Here is a 26,114-nt window from a genome sequence, read left to right as displayed (position 1 = left end):
TCAAGGTTTCTCAACCTTGGGAAGTTTTTAAGTTTTCAACTCCCAGAATTCCACAGCCAGCATAGAAGCCAGCCACATGTCTTAAAAGTCGGCAAGGTTGGGAAACACACTCAATGGACCCTTGTGGTTTCCTCGGCTGCACCTCCCCAAACTCACCTTGGGAAGACAGCCTGGCTTTCTGTCACGGATGTGACATCCTAGACATGAGAAAGCTACCCTCCGTGTGCTGTGCTTCTGGCTACCGCTATGCCATTGCTTCAGGCAAGGGTGCATGAATCATAGTTATTTCATTCCAGCAGGGTACCTTTCGCTAGCCTTTCATTTTGGGGGGCAGAGCAGAGGTGGGTTTCAGCAGGTTCTGACCAGTTCTGGAGAACCGGTAGCGGAAATTTTGAGTAGTTCGGAGAACCGGTAGTAAAAATTCTGAATGGCCCTGCCCACATCTATTCTCTGCCTCCCGAGTCCCAGCTGACCGGGAGGAAATGGGGATTTTGCAGTATCCTTCCCCTGGATTGGGGAGGGAATTGAGATTTTCCAGTATCTTTCCCCTGGAGTAGAGTGGGAATGGAGATTCCTTCCCCTGGATTGGGGAGGGAATTGAGATTTTCCAGTATCTTTCCCCTGGAGTAGAGTGGGAATGGAGATTTTACAGTATCCTTCCCCTCCACACCCACCAAGGCAAGCCACGCCCACCAAGCCATACCCACAGAACCGGGCAGAGGCACCCTTCTTCCTTCCCATTCCACCCATCCCACATGCACCCCACGCCCCCACCCGAGCTCCAGCAAGAGACGGGGGGGGGGGTCCTTGAATACCTGGAGGCCCTAGGTCCTGACTGGGAGTGTGATAGATGGCTGAGATTAGCTTGTGCACCAGCCAACCAAGGCGAGGAGGAGGAGGAGGAGGAGGAAAAGGAGGGGGAGGCAGCAGCACCATTGGCTCTCTAAGCTGCAGACAGGTTAAGAGAGACCGATGGGAAAAGGGCCAATGCCATAAACACAGCCTGGCGTGAAAGTTCCAGGAATCAAAAGGCAGCCCTGTGGCATCCTAGGGAGGGAGGGAAGGAGGGAAGGAAGGAAGGAGGGAGTGGGGGGGGGAGGAGAAAGAGAAGGACTTGCAGGCAGGCAGGCTTAAAGTGAGGAGGGAGGAAGGATACAAGACAGCTACCTGTGGGTGGTGGGAAGAGGTTAGCAAATATCCACGGGGTCACGGGTATTGCTACTAAGTGCTTTTTGCAAGGCTGGGGGCTGGGAAGGAAGAAAGAAGGTTGCCATGGAGAGGGGGGGGGAAACACATAATGCATACTGATGGACTGGGGAAAGAGGGGGGTGAGAGCAAATATGAGAGGCTTGAGAGCCATCTGTATAGTGAAAGGAGAGCGCTAGGAGGACTGTGGGGAGGGGGGAAGAGAGGAAATAGGAAGGGAGGGGGGAAATGTGGCTTTTGCTGCAAAAGCTTTTTCCTTCGGGAGGTTTCTGTGTAATTTCCTCTGCCAAAGCCAGTGGCAGTTAGGAAGAAGAAGAAAAAAAGCCAGATTTTCTGCCTCGCCATCGTTCTCTTCTTCGTTGCCTTTTCCCCTTCTCTCCCTCTCTCTCTCTCTCTCCCCCTCTTTCTCGTTCCAGGAAAGGAAAAGAATACTTGTGTAGATGTTTGCTGAGAGTGAGCATCCATGCACGCACACACAAGAGACACAAAAGCATGACACACACACACCAATTTTCCCCTGGCCTCCCTTTCTCCTGCCGATGGTGGCCAAATCCAACAATGAACCTGGAAAGAGATCAGAAAGCCCCAGCCACCTGCCAAACCGCCGTGACCTAGCTGGGTTGGATTTAAAGAAGCCGCTCTCTTATTTTCTCAGCATTAGCCTGGCTGGCAGCGGGGAGAATGAAAAAAAGCTCCTGGCTTTGGCAGGGGCAGTTGGAGAACAGAGAAGTAGAGAGGAGGAGAATATATCACTATCATGGGAGCGAGCAGGAGGGGAGGGAAGATAAAAAAGGGAGCAGGAGGGGGCAAAGCTTGCTTGTGGGGGGGTGGGGGTGGAGAGGGGGGGTTCTTCTTAAATTGGACTGAGTAGCCATCCAAGATGAGATCTGGACTCTACGGGGTGGGAAAAAGTGTGCAGGAGTGTATCTTATAATAATAACAATAATAATAATAACAACAACAGCAACAGAGTTGGAAGGGACCTTAGAGGTCTTCTAGTCCAAACCCCTGCTTAGGCAGGAAACCCTACACCACTTTTATTTATTTATTTATTTATTTATTTATTTGAATTTATATCCCGCCCTTCTCCGAAGACTCAGGGCGGCTTACATTGTGTAAGGCAATAGTCTCATCCATTTGTATATTATATACAAAGTCAACTTGTATTGCCCCCCCAACAATCTGGGTCCTCATTTTACCTACCTTATAAAGGATGGAAGGCTGAGTCAACCTTGGGCCTGGTGGGACTCGAGCCTGCAGTAATTGTAATTGCAGGCAGCTGTGTGTTAATAACAGGCTGCATTAGCCTGTTGAGCCACTTCCCAGCCCTTCAGACAAATGGTTATCCAATCTCTTATTAAAAACTTCCAGTGTTGGAAAATTCACAGTGTCTGCAGGCAAGTTGTTCCACTCATTAATTGTTCTAATTGTCAGGAAATTTCTCCTTAGCTCTAAGTTGCTTCTCTCCTTGATTAGTTTCCACCCATTGCTGCCCTCAGGGGCTTTGGAGAATAGCTTGACTGTTTCTTCTTTGTGGCAGCCCCTGAAATATTGGAACACTGCTATCGTGTCTCCCCTGGTCCTTCTTTTCATTAAACTAGACATACCCAGTTCCTGCAACTGTTCTTCATAGGTTTTAGCCTCCAGTCCCCTAATCATCTTTGTTGCTCTTCTCTGCACTCTTTCTAGAGTCTCAACATCTTTTTTACATCGTGGCAACCAAACCTGAATGCAGGATTCCAATAAATACCTTATAAAGTGGTATTAACACTTCTCATGATCTTGATTTTATCCCTCTGTTTATGCAGCCCAGAATTGTGTTGGCTTTTTTGGCAGCTGCTGCATCTTCTTGTTCCTCTTGGCACTTCTTTCAACAAAAAGATTCCACCCCCCACTCTCCGCAGTTTCTCAAACTAAAGAAAAGATGCAGTGTGGCTGATGGGCAGGACACATGCAGCCCCAAGCGATCTTGAGTCAGGTAAACTGTTGCAGCCTCTTTTTGAACTGTTCTTCTAGAAGACTGCTAGACCTGTGGCCAAAATAGCCCAGTTGAAAGGTCGGCGGGTAGAATAGGTCTGGAGGAAAAGGGGGAAGGCAAACGGGAGAGAACTCGGTCCCTCTTTATGGAGTCTCTCAAATCAATTGTCCCAAAGGTGCTTTTCAGAAGTTCTTCACTAAACTGAAAAACTGAAGAAGCTTCTTGGAGTGGGGGGGGGGGGGGCCCGGAAACGGAAAAAGGAGGTGTAGGAAGTTAGCACTCACCCCTCTCCTAGAAGAATGAAATATTTTCCAGTGTCTTTTTCCCCACTTGGAACTGAACCCAGATGGACATTTCTTCCAACAGGGGGAAAAAACCAAGAAAGTCCGGTTGTGCTTATTCACGCTCTCTCTCCCTCCCTCCCACCCTCCCTCTCTTTCTCTCTCTCTCTCTTCCTCTCTCTCTGTCTCAATCTCTCTTTCTCTCTCACTTCCTCCCTCTCTCTCTCTCTTTCTCTTTCTCTTTCTCTCTAATTCGCCCTCTCTCTCTCTTTCTCTCTCTGTCTCATTCTCTCTCTCTCTCTTTCTTTTTCTATCTTTCTCTCTCATTCACCCTCTCTCTCTCTGTCTCATTCTCTCTCTTTCTCTCTCTGTCTCATTCTCTCTCTCTCTTTCTTTTTCTATCTTTCTCTCTCATTCACCCTCTCTCTCTCTCTGTCTCATTCTCTCTCTCTCTGTCTCATTCTCTCTCTTTCTTTTTCTATCTTTCTCTCTCTGTCTCATTCTCTCTCTCTCTTTCTTTTTCTATCTTTCTCATTCGCCCTCTCTCTCTCTCTGTCTCATTCTCTCTCTTTCTCTCTCTCTGTCTCATTCTCTCTTTCTTTTTCTCTGTCTCATTCTCTCTCTGTCTCATTCGCGCCCACCCTCTCTCTCTCTCTCTCTCTCACACACACACACACACAAACCTAGACCTGTAGCCAAGTTGTTGTGGACACAGGTTTTGCTGTCCCTGGAGGAAGCAGAGGAAATTGATTGAACTCTTTTCAAGTTCCTTCCTGTTTCCAAACCCGGCTAGTCTTTGATCTACAACTGCAGCTGGGACCAGAATTTTGGGTTGTAAGTTGAGGCGGTCATAAATTGAGTCACCATGTGACCAGACCCAGTTTTACAATGATTTTTACATCCGTAATTAAGAGGATAATCATGTGTTCCTTAAGCAAATCCAGCTCCCCAATTGATTTTTTTTTTTTTTGCCTTTGGAAGAAAGTTAGCAAATCCCAGCCATGTGACTGCGGGATGCTGCGGGTACTAAGCACCCAAAATTGTGATAATATGACTTTGGGGAGTGCAGGTCATAAAGCACCTTTTGTGAGGCTGTTGTAACTTCCGACTGCAGTTAGTTTTAAGTCAAGAACTAACCCAAATTTATAACTGATGAATAGCAACAGCAGTGCTGGCGATGAGAGGAGGCAGTCAGCAAGACCCAGGAGTTTGTAAAATAGCATTAAGAAAATGGTGCCTTTCCATTTCAAGCTATGTAAACAGTAGAAAACATGGTGATGAAGAAGCATATCTTAGCAGAAGCAGAATAGAGTCTAAAGTGCACAAATTTAGGATTGAACCAGTGACACATCCATTTCCCAGTTTAAATTCTCCAACATCACCATGATGGCTTCTTCACAGAAATGGTATTCAGCAGGTTCATACCAGTTTGGGCGAACTGGTCGGGCTGACTGGCATTACACCAGGACCCACCCGCTCTGGTATAATGCCGTGCTGTTTAGCCACATTTTCAAGGCCAGACGCATGTGTGGAACATGTGTGCATGAGCAAAGCATATGTACAGAAGGCTGGGTGCATGCGTGGAAGGCACACACATGAACAAAGCGCATGTGCGCAGGGGGGGGAACCGGTGGTAAGAATATGTGAAACCCAACACTGCTTCTTCATTACCATGTTTGCTACTGTTTGTTCTATAGACAGGTTTACGGTTTTTTGCAAGAAGGTTGAACACAGGTGTAAGGACAGATCCCGCAATATGGTACCTTGCTCAATAGTAGTAACTGTGAGAGGGATCTTGGAGTCCTAGTGGACAACCATTTAGATATGAGCCAGCAGTGTGCAGCTGCTGCTAAAAAAGCCAACACAGTTCTGGACTGCATAAACAGAGGGATAGAATCAAGATCACGTGAAGTGTTAAATACCACTTTATAATGCCTTGGTAAGGCCACACTTGGAATATTGCATCCAGTTTTGGTCGCCACGATGTAAAAAAGATGTTGAGACTCTAGAAAGAGTGCAGAGAAGAGCAACAAAGATGATTAGGGGACTGGAGGCTAAAACATATGAAGAACGGTTGCAGGAATTCGGTATGTCTAGTTTAATGAAAAGAAGGACTAGGGGAGAGATGATAGCAGTGTTCCAATATCTCAGGAGTTGCCACAAAGAAGAGAGAGTCAAACTATTCTCCAGAGCACCTGAGGGCAGGACAAGAAGCAATGGGTGGAAACTAATCAAGGAGAGAAGCAACTTAGAACTAAGGAGAAATTTCATGACAGTTAAAACAATTAATGAGTGGAACAACTTGACTGTAGAAGTTGTAAATGCTCCAACACTGGAAATTTTAAAGAAAATGTTGGATAACCATTTGTCTGAAATAGTGTAGGGTTTCCTGCCTGGGCAGCAGGTTGGACTAGAAGACCTCCAAGGTCCCTTCCAACTCTGTTATTATTCTTATTCTTATAATATATAAAAGAGCTGTATACAGGACCAATGAATATAAGGAATTTGCAGAAGGTGTGAATGGCCTGTGAAGTAAGAACATGCCATGTAAATCTTTTTTTTTTTTAGAAAGCATCTCGAGATGCTGGTGTTAGCAGGATATGAAGCTGAGCCCTTGAACCAGATTCAGCTTAGTGGACAGTTTCAGTTAGGGTTGGAATGTGTGGGTCGGAACACAGGCGAGGAGCCAAACTTCCAGCAGCAATGTTTTTATTAAGATAAGGACTCAGTATAAACCAATGGTCCAGTTTCCGGCTAACAGCCCCATTTAAAGGGAAACTGCCAGCCTTTAGCCAATAGCTTTAAAATATGTCCCGCACTTGCGTGGCAGAGGAGCCTGCGTGGGCATAACAAGGGTCTTCCAATCTACATTGGCTGATGGGAACTATTTGGCTGTTCAGCAGCAGTAGGCTCTTGTAAGCTGCCATTGTCACTTTCGTCAATACGCCGGACCAGGGTTTCTGAACCTTGGCGACTTTAGCGCATGTGGACTTCAATTCCCAGAATTCCCCAGCCAGCAAGCTAGGTGGTCTACTGGAGGTTTCATGGGAAAAGTTGAAACAATGATTTTCAGAGCCAAAAGCATAGCAGAGAATAGGGGAGGGAGGAGAGAATGGGGGGTGGGGTCTTATCAGGCAACTGAACCTTTGGATGAGGTTAGGAATTGGCATTTGCACAGACCCACCACCAGAAATGTTGCGATCCTTCTACGTGGGTGGGCTCCGTTAATGTCAAAGAGGGATAGTAGCAGAGGCATTTTGGCAGCTGCTTTGGAAACAGGTGTTGTAGCAATTTAGAGTGGAGTGCTAGCAGTTCTAATGTGTGTCCATTAAGAAAATGGGTGGAATTTTTTATAACTAAACCCGTCAGGTCAACACTAAAAAACGAGGATCACGAAAACACTACAGGTGGTCCAGATTTACAATCATTTGTTTATTGACAGTTTGCAAGTGGCAGCAGCATTCAAAGAAAAGAATTCAAAGAAAAGGGACTTTTGTTTTTCACACTTACAACTGTTGCAACATCCCAGCCAGGGTCACATGATCAAAATGGCTCTGTGGCTCAGACTGGTAAGACAGTCTGTTATTAACAGCAGCTGCTTGCCATTACTGCAGGTTCAAGCCCCACCAGGCCCAAGGTTGACTCAGCCTTCCATCCTTTATAAGGTAGGTAAAATGAGGACCCAGATTGTTGGGGGCAATAAGTTGACTTTGAATAAAATATACAAATGGATGAAGACTATTGCTTGACATAGTGTAAGCCGTCCTGAGTCTTCGGAGAAGGGCGGGATATAAATGTAAATTTTAAAAAAATTTTAAAAAATTCAGCCGCTTGGCAATGGATGTGTCTTGATGATGGTTGCAGTATCCCGGGGTCAAGTGATCACCTTTTGGGACCTTCTGCTGAGCAAAGTCTAGGGCCGTGATGACAAACCTATGGCACATGGGCCACAGGTGGCATGCAGAGCCCCTCTGCGGGCACACCAGCCGTCGCCCCAGCCCAGCTCCAACGTGCATGTGTGCATGCCTCCCACCGGCCAGCTGGTGTTTGGGTCTCTGCCACGCATGCGTGGGGTGGCAGGGGCAGTGGTGAAATGTAAAATTTGTTACTACTGGTTCTGTGGGCGTGGGTTGGTATGGAAGTAATGTGACGGTGGGCGTGACCAACTTTTTTTCTTTTACTTTTAAAAGCATTTTTACTACAACCTCTTTGACCGAAGAGGTTGTAAAAAATGCTTTTAAAACCCTCTGACGATCAGGCAACTCAGCTGGGATCACCAGAGGCTTTTAAAAGCATTTTTTCTACACCCTCTTCAGCTGAAGAGGGTGTAGAAAAAATGCTTTTAAAAGCCTTTGACAATCCCAGCTGAGCCGCACAATCATCAGAGACTTTTTTTTAATCTTTTAAAAGCATTTTTTCAACTGAAGAAATAATGCTTTTAAAAATAAAAAAAAAACAACCTTGACCTTTCGCCGGGAATTAAAAACTTACTTATTTATCCAAGCGGGACTGGCCTGATTTTTAAATTTTTTAAATTTAAATTTTAAATTTTAATTTTTTGTAATTTTATATGGGGTATTTTAGGTTGGGTCAATTGACGGTTTTAAGTTGGCCATTACTGAATATGTATTTTAAATTGATATTTTAACTTTGTATACTTTATTGTTTTTATCTTTGGCTGTACACCGCCCTGAGTCCTTCGGGAGAAGGGCGATATAAAAATTTAAATAAATAAATAAATGATCGTGCGGCTCAGCTGGGCAAGGGGGGGCAGGGATTTTTGCTACCGGTTCTCCAAACCACCCGCCGCAATTGCTACCGGATCGGGCAATCTGATCCAAATCGGGAGCATTTTACCCCTGGGCAGAGGGAGTGCAGGTTGGTGCACAGGCTTTCTAGGCCCAGCCCCGATTTGGCCTGGAAAGCCTCCTGCACCAACCTGGCAGCCAAAACAGGGTGAGGGGGGTGGGGCGCATGCACAGGGGACACGCATGCATGTGCAGAGGGATGTTCGCATTGCATTTTGGGGGTTCAGGCTTGCATGCGCATGTACTTTCATCACTCGACATCAAAAAGTCTATGGGGAAGCCAGATTCACTTAACAATCATGTTACTATTTTTTATTTTATTTATTTATTTATTTATTTATAACTTAACAGCTGCAACGATTCACTTAAAAGCTGGCAGGAAAGATTGTAAAATGAGGCAAAACTCATTTAACATCAGTCTTGCTTAGCAATGGAAATTTTGGGGCTAAACTAAATCAAACTAAAGTTTGCATGTTGGGAAAGTATACAGAAATTAAGATATTGGCCCCCAACCTTTTGGGCACTTTTTGGGTACCAAGGACTGGTTCCGTGGAGAGAGGATTTCTGTGGACTGGAAGGGGCATGGTTTTGTGTGCTGCCTACATCCCACAGATGGGACTTTGCTTGTTTGTGTGGCCCGGTTAGGGTTAGGGCCCGGTTTGGTGCCAGTCCATGGATCAGGAGTTTGGGGACCCCTGCTTTAAGAGACTATCTTCAATATCTTCGATATATCCTTATTCAGTATTTTTGTTCAAAAATACTTATCTAGTGATCGCTGCCATCTAAGTAGTTCTGTTATAATTAAAAACTGAAGGCTAAGTGTGAGAAAAACAAGAGTTAATTATTGGCGTCTTCGAACTTACTTTGTTAAGTTTAGTGGTGGGGGGAGAGAATGGTATTTCCCGTATATTTAAATATAACTGAGCTACAATTCCAAATGTAATATGAGTAAGCTTATTAGGAAATTTCGTTAGGAGGTGTCCCTTGGCTTTGTGTTACGATATCACAATTCTGCCTTTGCCTTCCTGTGTCTAAATTAAGCCTCTTTAATAATTAGTACAAGATGAACTTAAGGTTAAAAGCTGAGGTCCCTTTGTGTCTGTTGGCTGAATAAGAGGTGGACAAATCAAGTTTATTACAGTACTAGAGTATCAGTTGGGTAGAATATTTTACCTTAAAGTGGAAATAAAAGGTGCTACTTTGTTTTGTTTTGTTGTCAAGGAAGTTAAAGCGGGGATGTTGGGGATTCAGAAATAGTCTTCAGGTTCTCACAAGCCCTTCTGTGTCTCTGGCCCTAATCGGGCAGGAACAATAAATCAAATTAGATAGTAGCATTGACTTGTCATCATCAGCTGCTTAATTTGGCATTTGTATTCAGCGGTCTGACTGACCTCTTTGTCCGTCCAACACTACAATCATTATTTGGCACTGCATTTAGAGAGGCTTGCAGGACATGGTCAGAAAAGTCATGATGAGAGTCACAACATTTATTTATATCCTGCCTTTATTATTTGTACAAGTAAATCAGGTGGCGAACATATCCAGCACACCTTCCTCTGCCTATTTTCACCACAACCATCACCTTACGAGCTGAGTTGGGCTGAGGATGAGTGACTGGCCCAAAGTCAACCAGCTGGCTTTCTTAGCTAAGGCTGAACTAGAACTCACAGTCTCCAGGCGATTGGCTCATAGTCACCTAGTTTGGCTTTCAAGGCTAAGTCGGGACTAGAACTCAGTTTGCTTCCGATACTCCAACTTGGGCATTGCATCTTTTATTTCAACTCGCCCTGTTGCATTTGGGAACCCGTCCCAGTGGTGAAATCGGAACCGGTTTACTACCGGTTCGCTGGCTGTGCACGCATGCGCAATGCGCACCACACACCAAATGTGAGATGCGCGTGCATGTGCGCAGTGCACACCAAAAGGAGGCATGGGGTAAGTAGAACAGCACGTGTGGGGGGGGTGATCAGTTGTGGCGCGCAATCTTTTTTTTACTTTTAAAAGCATTTTTTTACAACCTATTCAGCCAAATAGGTTGTAAAAAATGCTTTTAAAAGTAAAAAAAAAAAGGCTCTGACGATCACTCGGCTGAGCTGTGATCGTCAGAGCCTTTTTTTTTAACCTTTTAAAAGCATTTTTTAAAAGAAACAAGAAGTGGGTGACCGGGTGATTAGGGGGCAGGGATTTTGCTACCAGTTCTCTGAACCACCCACCGCCATTGCTACCAGATTAGCCGATCTGGTCCGAACCGGGAACATGTCACCCCAGCCCTGCCCTAAAGTCCCATCCTGATGGTACCTGTGCCTCAGAGCTGGGATTCACTTACCTTCCCTACCGGTTCGCAAATGTGACTGCCCATACCACCTCTACGCATGTGCATGGCCTTCTGTGCATATGCAGTAGTTGCGCATTACTGCTGGGCGGATGGTCGCCGCTACTGGTTCGCGTGATCTGGAGAGAACCGGCTGAATGCCACCACTGCTGTGCCCTATCCCCCCGATGGAAGGAAGGAATATCCAGGTGCACTTCTAAGATGGGAGAAAGGCACTGGAAACAAAATGGAGGCTGGAGGCTGATTGGAAAGAGCGTCCATCGGTGAACAGAACTACCAGGGTTCGTGATTCTGGTGCAGCTGACAAAATGGAGTTTAGAGTGCGTGGGTTTTTATACCTTCTGGATTCCTATGGGGGTCATATAGGGGTCATGGTTGTCTCTATAGACAAAAGGGAAAATGCAAATCCTGAGTGTTTGTCTGAGCTAATTTTGTCAACCTTTTGTTTGTTGCTGTGGTTGGTTTGCTACCAGTTCGTCCTGGATCAGGCAAACAGTGGCGGCAGTGGGAGGCTCCATCCACCCACCTGGATGTCTCTGCATATGCACAGAAGCTTTGGAGCATGCACAGAAGTGTTGCGCCCACCTGCAAGCGCCCACAAGCAAAACAGTAGCGACAGGATTTGAAACCCACTACTGGGTTTGTTGCTTATCTCGTTTGTCTTGACCCGGTCTTTCTGAATGGATTACCAAATCTGCATTTCTAAAAGCTGCCCCCCTCAAGTTTCTGCTTGGGGAAATTGGTTTCTGCCTCCCTTAAGATTTTTCCCGTTTCTCCTTCCCGGGGACAATATTCTATGCTGCCTTTTTTTTTTTGTTTTTAATATTTTCCAAAAATTTTTTTCCTTTTTTTGCCAATCTGGGAATGGGTTAAAAAAAAATCAAGTGTTTCTCAACCTCGACAAATTGGGAGCTGGGTGGACTTCAACTCCCAGATTCCCCGGCTAAACATGGCTGGTGGAGGCATTCTGGGAGTTGAAGTCCGCCCACCCATCTTTTAACTTGCCAAGGTTTTTAAAAGAAAAAAAGGAAGGAAGGAAGGAAAAAGGAAAAAGAAAAACGGATGCATATGCCCGGGAAGTGACCTTGTGCCAGACAAAAAAGTCCGATCTGTTGCGCGCGCGCGCGCGTGTGTGTGTGTGGTGGGGGAAAGCCAATAAGGCAGAGAGGCATAAGAGGAGGGGGGCTTCGTGAGCTTCCTTGCACGGCGGGGCCCCGCCAGCTCTGCCCTTCTTCCTTCCTCCGAGCAGCGGCGAGCGAGGGCACGCCAACCCGGCCCTCTTTAGATTGGCTTCCTCGGGGTGGCGGTGCGGGCCGACTTCCTCTTTCTTGACCTTGCGCCGGTGCAAAGGCGCTGCCGCGGCTGCAGGCAGGCGTGGAGGGTGGTGGGGAGGAGGGAGGGAGGGAGGGAGGGAGGAAGAGCCGGGCCCGGTTGCCTAGCAACCTTCCAGCTGTCTGTTGACCTAGAAGGAGGCGCTCACGCCTGACCCAGCTGCTGAGAGCCAGCGCCTTTTCCTCCGCCTGTGCACGGGGCAAAAGAAGGGGCGGAGAGGCAAGCCGGGTTTGCTGGCTGGCTTGCTTGCTTGGGGGCGGCCGTGTGTGTATGTGTGCACGCATATGCACAAAACGCCAAAGAGAGAAGAGGCTGTCTCTTTGAGCTGTTCCCCCCCTCCCCTAGTTCCCCAGCAACCCTATTGCTAGTTGGCAGAAGGGGGTGTGTGTTTGTGTATGGGCAGAGGGGTCAGGATACTGAAAACACTTCTGGAGACAGGATGCCCTCTTGGCCACGCTGGATAGGTCAGAGCAGGGGTGAAATCCAGCAGGTTCTGGAGAATCGGTAGCGGAAACTTTGATTAGTTCAGAGGCCGAAACCGCCTCTGGCTGGCTCCAGGAGTGGGGTGGAAATGGGGATTTTGCAGTATCCTTCCTTCCCCTGGAGTGGGGAGGGAATGGGGATTTTGCAGTATCCTTCCTTCCCCTGGAGTGGGGAGGGAATGGGGATTTTGCAGTATCCTTCCTTCCCCTGGAGTGGGGAGGGAATGGGGATTTTGCAATATCGTTCCCTCAGGAGTGGGGTGGGAATGGAGATTTTGCAATATCCTTCCCTCAGGAGTGGGGTGGGAATGGGGATTTTGCAATATCCTTCCCACAGGAGTGGGGTGGGAATGGGGATTTTGCAATATCCTTCCCACAGGAGTGGGGTGGGAATGGGGATTTTGCAGTATCCTTCCCCTGGAGTGGGGTGGGAATGGGGATTTTGCAGTATCCTTCCCCCAGGAGTGCCGCAGCCCGGCATTGTCTGACGCTGGAGAGCGCGTGGAAGGATTCACCCGCGAGCTTGGGGGGGGGGAAGATTGCCTGGTGAAAGGAGAGTATATGTAGCTCAGGGTGGACTGCCACAGATTTGCCATCCTTGTTATATAGTCTGAAGCACTTCATCCAAATCCACTCCATCCAAATCATTATGAGTCATGGCGCAGTGGTTAGAGTGCAGTACTGCAGGCTATTTCTGCTGACTGCAATTTGGCAGTTCAAATCTCACCAGGCTCAAGGTTGATCCTTCCGAGGTGGATAAAATGAGGACCCAGATTGTTGGGGGCAATAGGCTGACTCTGTTAAACTGCTTAGAGAGAGCTGTAAAAGCACTGTACAGCAGTATATAAGTCTTAAGTGCTGTTGCTAAGTGCTGTTGCTATTTCTGAAATCATGAAGGCCGTGTGAGATGGACTAACTCTGCTCCTTTCTCCTCTCAATGTATCCATTAGCCACATCACTGTTCCATGGGTCTATTTGGCACAGAGGTGGGCAACTGGGATGACAGCAGTTCAGCTTAGTGTCCTTTAAGGTTTGGCCAATGATGTCTTGTTGGGAATGGGAGGGGCCAAATTGTAGACAAATGTGCCTGCCCATCCTCAGGTATGGGTTAGGTGAAATGCTCCTGATTCAGACCGGATCGCCCAATCTGGTAGCAATGGTGGCGTGTGGTTCAGAGAACCAGTAGGAAAAATCCCTCCCCCCCATTGCCCAGCTGATCTGTGCGATCATCAGAGGTTTTTTTTAAAGCATTTTTTCTTCGGCCGAAAAAATGCTTTTAAAAGTAAAAAAAGAGCCTCTGATGATCGTGTGGCTCAGCTGGGATCATCAGAGGCTTTTAAAAGCATTTTTTCTACAACCTCTTCGGCCAAAGCGGTTGTAGAAAAAATGCTTTTAAAAGGCTCTGGCGATCCCAGCTGAGTTGCCTGATCGTCAGAGGCTTTTTTTTCTTTTAAAGGCAAAAAAAAAATGCTTTTAAAAGTAAAAAAAAAAAAGTTAGCCACGCCCACCCAGTCACATTACCCCTCCCACCAAGCCACGCCCACAGAACTGGTAGTAACAAATTTTACATTTCTCCACTGAGTTAAAGTCCCCAATTGTGCAGAAAACCGTTTTCGTGCAATGCATTTCTGGAATCCTTGGGACTCTCTGGGGTTGCCTTTTTGCTTGAAGACATTTCATTACCTCAGTAGGTCACCTTATCATTGTTAGTGAGTAAGGGGTTTGCTCCCTGTTTATGTATAGTACCTTATCCTGCCAGTATTGGTGGAGTAAGGTTTTCTCCTTGGTAGTTCCTTGATTAGAGTCTTGTTAGGGTATCGGTATTGCTAAAATTAGGGTATTTATATGCTGTTCAAAAGAAAAAGTGAAAAAAAGCTAAAAAGGAAACAAAAAGACCAAAATATATCCTCTCCAGCAGCCAACATCAAGATAAGCAGGGGTTAACACTAGACAAAGACTCAAACAAGCAACCAAATCACAAAACAAACAATCAAAACAATACCCTAATCAAGGAACCTCCATATCTCCATACCTCCACCAGCACTAGCAGGAGAGGCTACTATGCATAAACAGGGAGCAAACCCCACACTCCTCATCACCCTGATGATGTTACCGATTTGGGTAATGAAACGCCTGCAAGCAAACAACCAAGCTCAGGGAGCGCACCAAGGACTCCGCTGTTCAACCCTGAGCTATAGATAACTCTTTCCTATTGGTACAATCCAGGGGTGAAATCCAGCAGGTTCTGACAGGTTCTGGAGAACCGGTAGCAGAAATTTTGAGCAGTTTTGGAGAACCGGCAAATACCACCTCCGGCTGGCCCCAGAGTGGGGTGGGAATGGAGATTTTGCAATATCCTTCCCCCAGGAGTGGGGGGGGAATGGGGATTTTGCAGTATCTTTCGCCTGGAGAGGGGTGGGAATGGAGATTTTGCAATATCCTTCCCCCTGGAGTGCGGTGGGAATGTAGATTTTACAATATTCTTCCCCCTGGAGTGGGATAGGAATGGAGATTTTGCAGTATCCTTCCCCTGCCATGCCCACCAAGCCATGCCCACCAAGCCACATCACGCTCACCAAGCCACACCCACAGAACCGGTAGTAAAAAAAATGTGGATTTCACCACTGGTCCAGCCCTTCTCTATTTTAAGTCTCTGCTGTCTCTTGACTTTCTCCAAGGAGATCAGTGACAAAGTCCAGCCAAGTTTATATACCCCTTAAGGCTGCCCCCCCGCCCCCCGCATGGTGTTGGAATTAACAATAACAATAACAATAACAATGAGTTGGAAGGGACCTTGGAGGCCTTCTAGTCCAACCCCCTGCCCAGGCAGGAAACCCTACACCATCTGGGACAGATGGTTATCCAACATTTTCTTAAAAATTAGGAGAATTTTTAAGAATTACGAGACGCTACTTTAATGCACGAAGGCCAAGGGCAACTTAAGCTTGTCCTGCTTCTGGAGAGAAGTCAGCAAGGTGGGTCTCTGGTGGCTCAACAGACTAATGCAGTCTGTTATTAACAGCAGCTGCCTGCAATTATTGCAGGTTCAAGTCCCACCAGGCCCAAGGTTGACTCAGCCTTCCATCCTTTATAAGGTAGGTAAAATGAGGACCCAGATTGTTGGGGGCCAATAAGTTGGTTTTGTATATAATATACAAATGGATGAAGACTATTGCTTGACATAGTGTAAGCCGCCCTGAGTCTTCGGAGAAGGGCGGGATATAAATGCAAATTTAAAAAAAAAAGGTGATGAGGAAACAGCAGAAGAAGAAAAAAGTCTGCTTGGAAATACTACGCCGTGTCTAAATGCCTGGTGGGGGAACTGCCTTCTTGCATATGGGAGACCAGCCCTGCACTGCTAAGACTGTAAAACGAAAGATTTCCCATCTGGATCTATTCCTGCCCACCTTCTCTACACTGCTTGCCTTGAACCTTGTCTTCCGCAGATCCCTTCCTTTCATGGAGCCATGCCCTGGGCTCTGCCTCCCTCCCCGCTATGTTTTTTTTCCAGTGGCTGCAGTTTCTTGGCAGCTTCCCCCCCCCCCCACCAAAATTGAATGGGGAAAATGGATGCATTGACCTTGCGAGACTCTTAGAAATCCAGGCGAGGGATGTGTGCAGTCAGACCTCCCTTTCTTCTTTCCCTGGCCTTTTTTCCCTCGGGTGGCTTGATTCCAATTCCGAGAGGCTCAGGCCAGTGAGGCGGGGGGGGGGGGCGCGGGTTGGCGGTGGGAGGAGGCCAGATAGCTCGGAAAATAACAGACACAATATCTGTGATTGAGTCTCTCCCTTGTCCAGATTGGAGATCATTTGCAAGAAACATGTCCAGGTCAAAGAAAGAGAAAGGACCACTGATGTGCTGAAGTCCCTACTTAGCATTCAGGAGAAGCAAACTGGGGGCAGAATAGGTGAGCACTAGATAAACTTGGTCGTACTGTTTTCCTCCCACCCCCACCCCCGCCTATTGTTAACCCTAAAACCAGAGAGGTTCAACTGGCCTGTTGTCTCCTTTCAGGCTGCTCCCGTTCAGGTTGGCTAGCAAACCACGATGACGTCGAAAGGAAGAACGGTTCAGCGTGACATCATGCAAAGGAGGCATTTTATGGCACAGGATTGCAGTCATTGGTGCAAGGACATAAGTGGCCTTGGAAAACACACATCAGGGTTCTTCCCCTGGCCCCTCTCTCTACATGTTTGCTAGTGGGGGCTGGGGGGGGTGTTGATGCAGCTGTCGATGAAGGAAGCCGTATGTTTTCCAGAGTTTGAAGTTGCCTCTGTCCAACAAAGAAGAAATTTCCTGAAGTTAGAACAATGAATCAGTGGAACAACTTGCCTGCAGAAGTTCTGAATGCTCCAACACTGGAGATTTTTAAGAAGATATTGGATAACTATTTGTCTGAAGAGGTGTAGGATTTCCTGCCTAAGCAGGGGGTTGGACTAGAAGACCTCCAAGGCCCCTTCCAACTCTGTTTTCATTTGGTTTCTATTCTATTCTATTCTATTCTATTCTATTCTATTCTATTCTATTCTATTCTATTCTATTCTCTTTTCAAGGCATTTCCTCTCTCAGTGGCATCTTTTATTTTGTAAACCTCCCTTAATAAGGAAGGAAAGAAATCCCAAGAAACCATGAAAGAACAAAAAACATAAAACCAGACTGAAAACAGAGGTCCATTCCAGACACTGCCCTCTTTCTTTGCTTGACTAGGGTAGAATTACTTTGCGGGGCATTTTTTAAAAAGGCCTTTAAAGGCTCTTTGTTGTTCAAGATGACATAAAGAGAGTTCCATAAGGCAGGGACAGCCTGACTTCCCAGTCCTTTTGAAGCGTCAGCCAACCTAGACAAGCCACTAGGCCCATCATCAGCAAAAAAAGTTATTTTGTCTGATTCCAGTCCAAGAATTTCTTTATAAAAGAAAGGAAGAGAGTGTCTTAGATCAGTCTCGGGAATCAACATAAGGGATTAAGTCACATTCAGAGTTGCCTTGTGCTTCACTGTTGGTTTGTTTTTAAACATCATCCCAGTCAAATAATTCTATAGTCTGCAAAATTTATAGTTTTCATGTGGTTTGATTTGATTTGATTTGATTGGACGCACAAATTCCTTGTGTGTCCAATCACACTTGGCCAATAAATTCTATTCTATAAATAAATTCTATTCTTATTTTAACTTTTGATTGGGAGCCGCACAGAATTGGTTGGAATCAGGGGTGAAATCCAGCAGGTTTTGACAGGTTCAGGAGAACTGGTAGTGGAAATTTTCAGTAATTCGGAGAACCGGCAAATTGCACCTCTGGCTGGCCCCAGAGTGGGGTGGGAATGGAGATTTTGCAATATCCTTCCCTCAGGAATGGGGTGGGAATGGAGATTTTGCAGTATCCTTCCCCCAGGAGTGGGGTGGGAATGGGGATTTTGCAATATCCTTCCCCCAGGAGTGGGGTGGGAGTGGGGATTTTGCAATATCCTTCCCCCAGGAGTTCGGTGGGAATGGGGATTCTGAAATATCCTTCCCCCAGGAGTGGGGTGGGAATGGGGATTCTGAAATATCCTTCCCTCAGGAGTGGGGTGGGAATGGGGATTTTGCAATATCCTTCTCCCAGGAGTTTGGTGGGAATGGGGATTTTGCAATATCCTTTCCCCAGGAGTGGGGTGGGAATGGGGATTCTGCAATATCCTTTCCCCAGGAGTGGGGTGGGAATGGGGATTTTGCAGTATCCTTCCCTCAGGAGTGGGGTGGGAATGGGGATTTTGCAGTATCCTTCCCCTGCCATGCCCACTAAGCCACGCCAACAAAACCGGTAGGGAAAAATTTTGAATTTCACCCGTTTGGAATAAATAAAATCAGTAATTTCCTCCCCCCCACCCCGCCAAAAAAAGAGAATGTAAGTAGAGAGATAGCCACACTTTTAAGAGGCATTGCAGGGGGGAGATGAGTTAAGTTTAAGAGAACAAAACCTCAAAAGGAGTTGGTTAGCATCTTTTTCTAACCCGGTTTATTAAAAGTTACCGGCATTTGTCAGCAGCAGCTCACTTCATCCATGGCGTACAATGTCATGCTCTTGAGAAACTGAGCTGCAATTCACCAAAGCTGATATCTTTTAATAAAATGGGTTAGTCAGAAAAAAAACCCTTAAAGTACTGGAGGGACACCTCATGAGTTGGGCCGTTGAGAGAAGATTGGGGGAGGGGGGGGCGGGAACAAGAGAAAAATGGGGAGAGGTCTCATCGAAAAGACTGGCTGGCATCCGCTCCGCATTACAAGGCTTCATGGTGGATTCTATTTGTTTCTGATCGAAAGTGTGTTGCACTTCCCACTATAACCTGCAGTTTTTCAATAAGAAATTTGCCTTACCAGAAGTGAATGCGCCACTTAGAAAAACACAGCAGATGTTACTTTGCCAAGGGCTTGCACAGACAACTTAATCACGGGATTGTGTGTTCCTTCCTCAGCTGCAAGCAGAGTGTAACTTGACTTTCTCTCTCCCTCTCTTTCTCTCTCTCTCTCTCTCACACACACACACACACACACTCTAACTTAGTCATTGCACCAATTCATGAATTTTTTTTAAAAACAGGGTTTATTTTGAATAATCTATGATGGCTGGATTTGCATGCTAAACCACAGTAGCCCAAGGGTGAAATTCTCTGAAGTCTGCTACTGGTTCACTTCACTACCAGTTTGCTTCGTGCACACATGCGCGGTGTGCGCCAAATACACGCTTCATACGCATGTGCACCTCAGGTGCTACCATGCAGTGCTGAAAAAGAAGGATTAAGAAGCCTTTTCTGGTAAGTAGAACAGCGAGCGGAGGAGGCGGGGAACAGCTATGCCGCACGATTTAGATTCGCTAGAAAGCAGGATTTCCTGCTTTCTAGTGAATATAAATTGTGCGGCACAGCTGATCGTCGGAAATACTGGTTCGTCCAAATTAGTAGCATTTATTACTACCGGTCCGAACCGGTAGCATTTCACCTCTGCAGTAGGCTAAGTTTATATTGTAACAGCAGAAATCGTAGTGCTAAGTTTTTCATCTAATGCCGAATTTTAAAACAGTTAAGTTACTTAGTAGAGGTACAGTTCATTTAATTAATTAATTAATTAATTAATTAAATTTTTATACTGCCCTTCTCCCGAAGGACTCAGGGCGGTTCACAGCCAAATAAAACTACAATAATAAATATAATAAAACAGTAATTAAAAAACCTATCATATATGGCCAATTTAAAATACATTTAAAACAATAAAACCCAATTAAAATTTACAACCCCAATAATAACATATAAAATTCTAAAATCCTATGCCAGTCCTGCTCAAAGAAATAGGTACGTCTTCAGCTCGCAGTGAAAGGTCTGAAGGTCAGGAAGTTGACGAAGTCCCGAGGGAAGTTCGTTCTAGAGGGTAGGAGCCCCCACAGAGAAGGCCCTTCCCCTGGGGGTCGCGAGCTGGCATTGCTTGGCCGACAGCACCCTGAGGAGTCCCTCTCTGTGAGAGCGCACGAGTCGGTGGGAGGCAAATGGAAGCAGCAGGCGGTCCCGTAAATAGCCCGGTCCTAAGCCATGGAGCGCTTTAAAGGTGGTAACCAATACCTTGAAGTGCACCCGATAGACCACAGGCAGCCAGTGCAGCTTCCGCAGGAGTGGTGTTACCTGGGAGCCACAAGCGGCCCCCTCTATCACCTGCGCAGCTGTATTCTGGACTAACTGGAGTCTTCGGGTGCTCTTCAAGGGGAGCCCCATGTAGAGAGCATTGCAGTAGTCAATTGAGGTAGTCCTCAATTTAGTGACCCATTCAAAGTTATAGTGGCATGGAAAAAAGTGAATTACGACTGTTTTTCACACTTATGACCGTTGTAGCATCCCCATGGTCACATGATCAAAAGTTGGGTGTTTGGCAGCAGAGTCATACATACCAGGGGTCTCCAACATTGGTAACCTTAAGCTTGGTGGACTTCAACTCCCAGAATTCCCCAGCCAGCAAATTCTGGGCGTTGAAGTCCACCAGGCTTAAAGTTGCCAAGGTTGGAGACTCCTGATATGTACGACAGTTGTAGTGTCCCAGGGTCACGTGATCCCCTTTCGTAACCTTCTGAAAGGCAGAGTCAGTGGGGAACCAAGATTCTCTTCACAGCCATGTTATTAATTTAAGAACTGAAGTAATTCACTTAACCAAGGTGGCAAGAAAGGTCGTAAAATTGGGTAAAAGTCACTGAACAATTGGTTCACTTAGCAACAGAAACTTTGGGCTCAATTGTCGTAACTTGAGGACTCAAGGTAAAGGTTCCCCTCACACATATGCGCTAGTCATTCCTGACTCTAGGGGGCGGTGCTCATCTCTGTTTCAAAGCTGAAGAGCCAGCACTGTCCGAAGAGGTCTCCGTGGTCATGTGGCCGGCATGACTCAACGCCAAAGGCGCACGGAATGCTGTTACCTTCCCACCAAAAATGGTCCCTCTTTTTCTACCTACATTTTTTTACGTGCTTTCAAACTGCTAGGTTGGCAGAAGCTGGGACAAGTAATGGGAGCTCACCCCGGTACGCAGCACTAGGGATTCGAACCGCTGAACTTCTGACCTTTCAATCGATAAGCTCAGCGTCTTAGCCACTGAGCCACCATATCTCTTGAGGATTACCTGTATTCTAAATGCAGGAGTAGCCAACATGATGACATTCACAATAACATGCCTTGCCCAAACTAATATATTAACTGCATTTTTATGATTTATAGCAAGCCTCACAAACTGTAAATTGGGATCCCTCCTGACAGCTCAGAAGGAACTTAGAGAAGGCTATAATTATTTTTATAACCTGATCAGGCTTGTATGGACAAAATAGCAGAACTGTCAAAACTCGGCCAGGGTTTGGCCCATTTTCCAAGCCAAATACAATTCCACAAAGTTTGATTCCTTCTGTGCTGCACAGTGGACAAACGATTAGATAAGAGGCAACTGAGCCCACAGAAGTATTGGGGGTGTAGCGAACATCTCAGAAGGGACCCTCCTTATTTTGGGGGGGGGTGGCGTAGTGAGAATGGGAGCGATGTATTTGCAAGGGTTGATGCCAGCCTTATGAGGTAATCCAGATAAGAGGCCCACCCAGAATTAACCTGCTCTAATTTTATTGTGAGTTACATCAATAGAAACTTGTAAATATTCGTTAGTCCTCAGTTTACAACAGTTTCTTTAGGGACTGCTCAAAGTTACAACGGCACTGAAAAATGTAACTTATGACCGTTTTTCACAGGTACGAACTTGGCAGCCTCCCCACGATCCTTGGCGACCGGTTCATATTTATGACCATTGCTGTGTCCCAAGGTCACACAATCCCCTTTTGCGATTTTCTGACAAACAACGGGGAAGCTGGCTTATTAACTTAGCAACTGCACTGATTCACTTAGCAGCTGTGGCAAGAAAGGTCATAAAATGGGGGGAAACTCAAACTTACTTTTAAAAGCATTTTTTCGGCCGAAGAAAAAATGCTTTTAAAAGTAAAAAAAAAAAAACCCACCTCTGATGATGGCACGGCTCAGCTGGGGCGGGGTGGGGCAGGGATTTTTGCTACCGGTTCTCCGAACCACCTGTCGCCATCGCTACTGGATCGGGTGATCAGATCTGAACCGGGAGCATTTCACCCCTGGTATAGGGTTTCCGGCTTAAGCAAGGAGTTGGACTAGAAGACCTCCAAGGTCCAGGGGTGGTATTCACTTCCTTCCCTACTGGCTTGCAAATGTGCACACGCATCTTCTGTGGATGCACAAGGCCTTCTGCACATGTATCATCTATTGTAATGTCCTTCCTGTTAAAGACTACTTCAGCTTTAATTGCAATAATACTAGAGCAACTAATAGATTTAAACTAAATGTCAACCGCTTTAATCTAGATTGCAGAAAATATGACTTCTGTAACAGAATCATCAGTGCTTGGAATACTTTACCTGACTCTGTGGTCTCTTCTCATAATCCTAAAAGCTTTAACCAAAAACTTTCTACTATTGACCTCACCCCATTCCTAAGAGGACCATAAGGGGCGTGCATAAGCGCACAAACGTGCCTACCATTCCTGTCCTACTGTTCTTCTTTTCTTCTTTTCTTCTTCCTATATATATAATAAATAATATGCTTATACCTCCTTATATTTACTCATATATGTTTATATACTATATAATCTTTTGTATGATTCCTACATATATTGTTGTGACAAAATAAATAAATAAATAAATAAATAAATAAATAAATAAATAAATAAATAAATAAATAAATAAATAAATAAATGTGCAAAAATGGGACATCATGACATCCACACGGGTGGACGGGGCATCCCGCAGTCGCCCCTACTGGTTCGCCCGAACCTGATAGAACTGGCTGAATACCACCACTGCCAAGGTCCTTCTCATATTCTGTTTACCTAGTTTCGGTAATGCAAGAAAACAACCAAGGTCAGAGAGCACCAAGGACCCCTAAACCAGGAGTGTCCAAACTTGGCCCCTTGAAGAGTGGTGGACTTCAGCTCCCAAAATTCCCCAGCCAGCATGAGCTATAAATATGAGCAAGTTGCTGGCTGGGGAATTCTGGGAGTTGAAGTCCACCACTCTTCAAGAGACCAAGTTTGGACATCCCTGCCCTAAACCTTAAACTTCATTTAGTGTAGCCTGTTATTCGAACGCATCCTTTGTTAGTTAACGTAGCATCTTGTACAAACACAGCAGGGGTGAAATCTAAAAATTTTCCCTACCGGTTCTGTGAGTGTGGCTTGGAGGTCAGGTGACTGAATGGGCCTGGCCAATAATAATAAATAATAAAAATAATAAATAAAGTATACAAAACTTGGGAGTGCACCGGTCTACTAATTGCCTTTTTTTGGGAGCGTATCAGTCTACCTTCTTTAAAAATAGAGGCACCGGTCTACTAATTGCCTTTTTTTGGGAGCATACCGGTCTACCTTCTTTAAAAATAGAGGCACCAGTCTACTAGCTGCCTACAGCATTGATCAGTTCTCCAAACTACCCACCCCCATCACTACCGGATCGCATGATCCAGTCTGAACTGGGAGCATTTCACCCCTGAAACACAGCCAGTCCCTTTTGAAAACCTTCAGAAGAAACAGGGGCCTCCGCACCGCCCAAAGTTGACGTGACAATTCACGTGCGTGACTTTAACTTAAAACAAACCTGAAGGCTCTCCAGGACTTTGCGCTGCCGTTGTTTTGCTGCAAGAAACGATTCGCTTGGAAAATAATCCGCTGACGTGCCTGCTGCCAATGAACAAGGAAGGAAGAGTGGGCGACATCTGGGAGGCAGAAGTGACGCGAAGCCCAGTTGCGCCACCTCTCTAAGGGACTCTCACCAGGGATTCAAGCGGTGAGTGGGTCGGATTGGGTGGAGGTGGCACTTGGAACAGCTCCGAAGCATATCCCTTTGCACAGGCTAATGAAGCTGTAGGCAGCAAAATGGTTCAAAGGGACTCTATCCAGGGAGCCACGAAAGTGAACTGTAAGGAGAGAAAAGGCCCAAAGGAAACTTACATATTTATTTCTCACCGGTGCCTAAACTGCTAGGATTCCTAAGAGAACCCAAAGCTCCTTAACGCTTCCTATCTCTGCGCCGATGTCAGCTCCTAAGGGGAAGGATTAAAGGAATTATATTATTATTGGCTATCGCTGAAAGAAGGCGGAAGGCAGCAAAGAAGAAATCTCGGTTCCTGGGAATTTTGCCGAATCAGAGCAATTATTGGGCTTTCTCAACCCCCCTGAGCGATACAAGGAGGGTATCTCCACCTTGCCACAAAAAGCCCATCGTGATAGAAGAGAAAGTGGGGCACCTTTTTAGAAGAAAGTTCCTGAACAAGCCAAGGTGTTGGCTGAGGTCACACAACTCCTTAAGCCAAAAGTACAACTCATTCCGCACAATATGTTAAGTGAGAAACATTTGAAATTCTAGCACCATCTTGGATCGTTTTAACCCACCTGCCCAAGACTTCTCTGCTAAGTAAGACCTCTCTCTGCCAAATCAAACCAATTACGTATGGCTCAGGTACAGGTGGTCCTTGACTTACAACAATTCATTTAGTGATCATCCAAAGTTAACAATGGCACTGAAAAAAGTGACTTATTTTTCATACTTACATACCAGGGGTGAAGTCCAGCAGGTTCTGACAGGTTCTGGGGAACCAGTAAGCGGAAATTTTGAGCAGTTCGGAAAACCAGCAAATGCCACCTCTGGCTGGCCCCAGAGTGGGGAGGGAATGGGGATTTTGCAGTATCCTTCCCCCAGGAGTGGGGAGGGAATGGGGATTTTGCAGTATCTTTCCCCGGAGTGGGGAGGAAATGGAGATTTTGCAGTATCCTTCCCCCAGGAGTGGGGAGAGAATGGGGATTTTGCAATATCCTTCCCCTGGGGTAAGGTGGGAATGGAGATTTTGCAATATCCTTCCCCTGCCATGCCCACCAAGCCACACTCACAGAACCAGTAGTAAAAAAATTTGGAAGTGCACCACTTTTACATACTTTGTAGCATCCCCGTGAACATGGGATCAAAATCTTGGCAATTGGTTCATACTTACGACTGTTGCTGTGTCCCAAGCTTATGTGATCACTTTTTTGCAGCCTTCTGACAGGCAAAGTCAATGGGGAAGCCAGATTCATTTAACAACTGGGTTACTAACTTATCACCTGCAGTGATTCACTTAACAACTGTGACAAGAAATGTCATAAAGTCTCATAACAACAGAAATTTTGGGATCAATTTTTGGTCAATTTTATAACAGGTAGTCTTTCAATGTACGAGCAGAATTGAGCCCAAAATTTCTGTTGTTAAGTGAAACATTCGTTAAGTGGGCTTTGCCCCCTTTTACGATCTTCCTTGACACAGTTGTTAAGTGAATTGCTGCAGTTGTTAAATTATTAACCCAGTTGTCATAAGTCACATTTCTCAGTGCTGTTGTAACTTTGAACGGTCACTAAGTCATCATCTTCTTCAGTGGTGAAATCCAATTTTTTTTATTTATTTATTTATTTATTTATTTTATTCAATTTCTATACCGCCCTTCTCCCGAAGGACTCAGGGCGGTGTACAGCCAAGTAAAAAATCACAATATCAATATTAAAAGAAATTAAAACAAGCATATTATAAAATGGCCAAATTTAAAACAAATTAAAATATTAAAATATAAATAACCCAATAAAATTTTAACCCAATAAAATTTTAAGCCAGTCCCGCTTGAATAAATAAGTGCGTTTTCAGCTCACGTGAAAGGTCCGAAGATCAGGTACTTGGCGTAAACCAGGGGAAGCTCATTCCAGGCGTGGGAGCTCCCACAGAAGGCCCTACTCCTGGGGCCGCCAGCCGACATTGTTTGGCGGACGGCACCCTGAGAAGGCCCTCTCTGTGAGCGTCTGGTCGGTGGGAGGCAAGCGGTAACAGCAGGCGGTCCCGTAAGTACCGGGTCCTAAGCCATGGGCGCTTTAAAGGTGGTGACCAAAATCTTAAAGCGCACCGGAAGACCACAGGAAGCCAGTGCAGACTGCGCAGGAGTGGTGTTACATGGGAGCAACGAGTTGCTCCCACTATTACCGCGCAGCTGCATTCTGGACTAACTGCAGCCTCCGGGTGCACTTCAAGGCAGCCCCATGTAGAGAGCATTGCAATAATCCAGGCGGGAAGTTACGAGGGCATGGTGACCGTGCATAAGGCATCCCGGTCAAG

General features: G+C 45.9%; 1 long non-coding RNA gene across 1 annotated transcript; it reads left to right on the top strand.

Moving 5' to 3' along the window:
* Nucleotides 1–3,124: 3,124 nt before the first annotated feature.
* Nucleotides 3,125–16,571, top strand: LOC131204787 (uncharacterized). The gene is made up of 3 exons (XR_009156638.1): nt 3,125–3,184; nt 16,218–16,327; nt 16,435–16,571. It is a non-coding gene; the product is annotated as an uncharacterized LOC131204787 (long non-coding RNA).
* Nucleotides 16,572–26,114: the final 9,543 nt, after the last annotated feature.

Source organism: Ahaetulla prasina, chromosome 10 (genome assembly GCF_028640845.1).
Source record: "Ahaetulla prasina isolate Xishuangbanna chromosome 10, ASM2864084v1, whole genome shotgun sequence".
NCBI lineage: Eukaryota > Metazoa > Chordata > Lepidosauria > Squamata > Colubridae > Ahaetulla > Ahaetulla prasina.
Note: the sequence above shows the minus strand (reverse complement) of the source record. Positions and strands in the feature narration are given on the sequence as shown.